The sequence below is a fragment of the Oryx dammah genome, unplaced genomic scaffold (assembly GCF_014754425.2).
Source record: "Oryx dammah isolate SB20612 unplaced genomic scaffold, SCBI_Odam_1.1 HiC_scaffold_11, whole genome shotgun sequence".
Taxonomy (NCBI): domain Eukaryota; kingdom Metazoa; phylum Chordata; class Mammalia; order Artiodactyla; family Bovidae; genus Oryx; species Oryx dammah.
Window position 1 is genome coordinate 39,098,142 of NW_024070195.1, and position 5,064 is coordinate 39,103,205.

The 5,064-nt window shown below is 46.1% G+C and overlaps 1 pseudogene; it reads right to left on the minus strand.

Annotated features, from left to right (window-relative positions):
- Positions 1-3,891: 3,891 nt before the first annotated feature.
- On the minus strand, positions 3,892-4,288 carry LOC120870174 (annotated as a pseudogene).
- Positions 4,289-5,064: the final 776 nt, after the last annotated feature.

Genomic DNA, 5,064 nt, shown 5'->3' on the forward strand with positions numbered 1-5,064 from the left:
CTACCCCCACCCCCTGACATCCCCATGGGGGGTCTCCCCGCACCCCCCCTGGCTCCTGTGCCAGCTGCATCGAGTGCTGACCCCAGGAGGAGAGCTGGGGTTCACATCATCCTACACGGTAACGTTAGGGGAAGGACACTGACTGAAACCGCCCACCCTGGCCAGGAACCATAGTAACCATTTGCGTGATGTATTTTACGACAGAAGGTCGTGGTAGGGAACACGGAACTAATAAGCCACCATCAACCAGAAGAATTTGGGAAAGGTCAAAAGGAGATGACACATGTCCTTCCGCCACCCGGAATCCTTCTCACTGGCATCTGTCCTGGCTGAGCAATGTGTGTGCCACCAGGAAGGACCCTGAGTCTTCATGATGGGCCAGAGACAACCTGCAAATCCTATCTCCATGAAGCCCTAGGCTGCAAGCCGTGTGGCAGAGCAGCTCTCCTGGGCTCCCTTACCCCGCTGCTCTCCGCCCAGGACCCCGCCCCGGTAATGTCTCTTGATTTGTCGACATGTGTCTCCTCGGACAACTCATTTTCGGGTGTTAGACAAGAGCCCACTCTTGGGCCCTGGAAGGGGTTCCGGCATCCTGTAACAGTAACACCCGGAGCCAGATGTGTGGCTGCTGGGGGTGACAGGGATGGCATTTGTCCCTCATCTGGCCCAGGGACCCCTTCTTGTTCCCCGTTTCCTCCATCACTCTCCCTTCCCTTCCTGGAAGAGAGCTCAGGGAGGTGATGAGGGGAACTGGGAGATCTGGGGTCTGAGCCACGTTGGCAGCTAGGACTGCCTGCATGGAGCTCCCCCACCTGCTAAATGGGGATTGTCTGGCCTGCCTCCTGGGGTTGTGGTGAAAACCAGAGAGAATGTTGAAGGGCTCAGGGACTTGAAAAAAATCTATGCAAGGGTAAGGTCTCCGCACAGTCTCCCACGAGGACTGCTCTGCAAACTCACATAGTTGTAGAAGTTAGCATGTGCTTGTTAAACCTGCCCTTTGCCTTCTGCACCCTGGACTCCGAATTCTGAGAACTCTCTTACACACACGTGCCTCCACTGTTGGCCACTCCCCTCTCCGCCCCCATCTCTGGGACAAAGACCCCCTTTCCTCAGTCTTTTTCTCTCCTCCCAATCCATCCTCTAAAAGTGCCCTCTGTGACATTGCTAGGAGGCTGAGAATCAGACCCCCACCTCCCAAGGGCCTCTCCAGACATGAGCAGCATCAGCTTTCTAGCGTCCCCACTCCCGCGGTGACATAGACACCGCTGGCCGCCCCTGACCTTCAGGTGGCACCAAGATCCTCTTTCAGCTCTCCTGTCTGCTCCTCCCCCTGCCATCACCCCCCTCCCCCCCAGCCTCAATCCTCCCTGCCTGCTGGCCGGCTGGAAGGCAGCCCCGAGGGGGGGATCAGGTGTGTGGTGGTTTAGGGCCCACCTCCTCCCTGGGGCCCAGGAGGAATCAAAGGACTTCTCTTTCCTTCTTCAACTCAGCAACCTGAGCCCCCATCTCTTAAAACTGGAGCTGAGAAATGCATCGCTGGGAAAGGACTTGCAGAACTTGGCTGGATTCTGGGCCGCCTGAGGCCCAGGTTGTTTGGCCGGGCTGGGCCTGAGGCTGGGAGGGGTGAGCAAGAAGGGAAAAAGAGTGTTGGATTAGGTTGCCTCACTCAGCTCAGGCATAAAATTTAAGGAGAACCTCCAAATATTTTCACACAATAAATTAAAAAATCAGAATTAATGCAAAACAAAATCCATCATCGTGCTATGCAAAAGAACGTGCCCCACACTGCCCTCCGCTCCACGCCCCCACAGAGGTCTGTGTGCTAATTTTCAGAACCTGTGAATATGTCAAGTTATATGGCAAAGGGAAATTACACGGTTGCAAATAGAATTAAGATTGTTAATCAGCTGACCTCAAGATAGGGGGAGTATCCTGCACTGTCCAGGTGGGACAAATGTAGTTACACAAGTCCTTGAAATGGAAAAGAGGCAGAAGAGCCAGAATCAGGGAGGGAAACGGAGTGACTGCTGCAGGGTCAGACTGATGTGATATGAGGTACTGTGATGTACTGAGATGTGATGAGGATTCTGCTGGCTTTGAAGACAGAATGGGGCTATGAGCCATGGAGTGCAGGCAGCCTCTAACACCTGGAAAAGGCAAGAAAACAGATCCTCCCCTGGAGCCTCCAGAAAGGAATGAAGTCTTGCTGACACCTTGGTGTTAGCTCAGTGAGACTACCGTCAGACTCTGTCCTACAGAAATATAAAATAATAAATTTGCTGTTTTAAGCCACTAAGTTTTGTGACATCTTGATTTAGCAGCAATAGGAAACTAATACCATCAGCCAAATATCAATGTTTTAAGTAAAAGCAGGATCAGAAGACTCAAGGCTTCTATTAGGGAATATAAAGATATATACATATGTTGAAATCTTGCATGTCTAAAAATGTCTTTATTCTACCCTCCCATTGATGGACAGTTTTGCTGGGCATGCAATTCTTTATAGAAAACCATGTCCCTCAGAATTTAGAATGCATCAATCCATTGCCTTCCAGCTTCTACTGGTAGGGTTGAAAATCTGAGTCCATTCTGATTCCCTTTTCTTTGCAAATGACCTATTTTTTCTCTCTGAAAGCTTTTAGGATTTCTTTTTTAAGCACTGATGTTTTGACATTTCACAATGGGGTGGTTTTTTAAGGGTCTTTCTGTTCATTGTTCTGGATGATTTCAAGCATGTTATTTTAGTTCTAGAAAAGTTTCTTGCATTATATCTTGGTTTCTTTTTCCCACTCCATACGCTCTGTTTTTCTTTTTCCAATACATTGGATCTTATAAGCTGATTTGTGAATTTTCTTAAATTTTCTCTCCCATTTTCTCATTCTTTCTCTTTTTCTCTACTTTGTAGAAGATTTCCACAACTTCATTTTTAAATTTTTATATTAAATTTAAGTAGTTATTCTTTTAAATTATTTTAAAATTTTAAGACCACTTGTTTTCTGAATGATTCTTTTTATAGCATTTTATTTTTATTTCATGGATACAACATACTCTTATCTCTCTGAAATTGTTTTTATATTTTTTTAAATTAAGTTTTCATCTGTTTCCCGGTTTCTGTTTCCTCAGATTTCTATTTCTCTGCTTTTATGTTTGGTCTCTATCTTTTGGGTTAGAGACTTTGTACACATGTGCTGATCCCTGTGGTCTGTTCATATTTAATAGTGGGTTAGTAGGAAATCATTTGACAGCTCCATGGGAATGCTATCAACTACTGGGCCTCCTGGAAGGATGATCAGGTGAGGACCTAGCGGCTTCATAGATAGAAGCCCAGTGTCAGTATAGACAGACTTTTCTCTTCAGCCAGTCAGTGAATTTCTCTAGAATTCCAATCTTCCCTCTGGAGGTATAAACCTGACTGCTAGGATCCTGAGACCTGAATAGGGGAGCAAGAGTCCTCCTGTTCAGAATATAGACTTTCATTTATCATCTTTTCCAGCAAAATACCTGTAGTGAGTTATTTGATGGCTCCCCCAAAAGACATCCATGTCATAATTCCTGGAAACAGTTAATGTGAATATGTTTGGAAAGAAGGACTTCAGAGATGTAATTAAGTTAAGCATCTTCAAATAAGGTCATCCCGGACTATTAAGGTGGGCTCTAAATCCAATGACAAGAGTCCTATAAGGGACATAGAAAGGAGAGACACCCAGAAGCCCATGTGAAGATGGAAGAGATTGGAGTGAGCAGCCACAAGCCAAGGAACACCTGGAGCCTCTAGAAACTCAAAGAGGCAAGAAGGATTCTCCCCTAGAGCTTTGGGAGGGAACATAGTCCTGCTAACATCTTGATTTCATACTTCTGGCCTACAGAGCCACGAGAGAATAAATTTCTTTCTTTTTTTTTTTTTTTTACAAATCCACACTTTTATTCATTTTCAAGAAGTTTAAATTCTCGAAGGGTACAGCATCACACGAATTCTGTGTCCAATGGCCTTAGCAGGAAGGTTGCTTCGGAATTTGGCACGAACCATGCCACTGTTTCCATGAGCTCGAGTGATCTTTCCCCAGATTACTCTGGTTTTGTTAGGTTTTCCACCAGGAGTTACTGTGTTGTTCTTTGCTTTGTACACATAAGCACATCTCTTGCCTAAATAGAATTCAGTTTCATCTCAAGCATATACACCTTCAATTTTCAGGAGAGCAGTGTGTTCCCTTTGGTTCTGTAGACCCCATTTATAGCCAGCAAAAATAGCCTTGGACCACAGCCTTCCAGACATGTTTGTCGTTTTAGAAGTCCCGTTCCCAGCAGGCCTTCACAGGGTCCAAGATGGCTGAAAGAGACCAGCGAGGACCCACCGCGTGGCCTTGTGGGTAAAAATGAGAATAAATTTCTATTGCTTGAAGACACCAAGTTTTGTTTCTATTGTTTCTGGGAATTCATTATGGCAGCCCTAGGAAACTTAGCCAGCACCTTACTTGCAGCTGGCCTGTTATTCCCGAAACCAGAGGCCTTGTCTTTCAGCCTTTCCTGGGAATATGCGGCTGGTCTTCTGTTGGAGTGAAATCAGTATTAACTAAGGTCTGAAAGGAGACTTGAAGATCTAATTGCTCCTACTAGAGACTTTTCAAACTACTCTTCTAGTTTTCAGCCTCACTCCTTACCCCTACCTTCAGTGGTATTTGGCATCTTTAATGCTCAAACCTTGCTTAGGTACTGTGATGTGAATCATCTAGTTTCTTTTTTTTTAAAATTGGGGTATAGTTGCTTTGAGGGGCTTCCCAGGTGGCTCTGTGGTAAATTATCTGCCTGCCAATGCAGGAGACATGGGTTCAATCCCTGGGTTGGGAAGATCCCCTAGAGAAGGAAATGGCAACCCACTGCAGTATTCTGGCCTGGGAAATCCCATGGACAGAGGAGCCCAGCAGGCTACGGTCCATGGTGTCCCAAAGAGGTGGACACGACTTAGCAACTACACAACAACATTGTTGTGTGAGTTTCTGCTGTACAACGAAGTGAGTCAGGTATATGTATACATATATGCCCTCCCTCTGGGACCTCGCTCCCCCC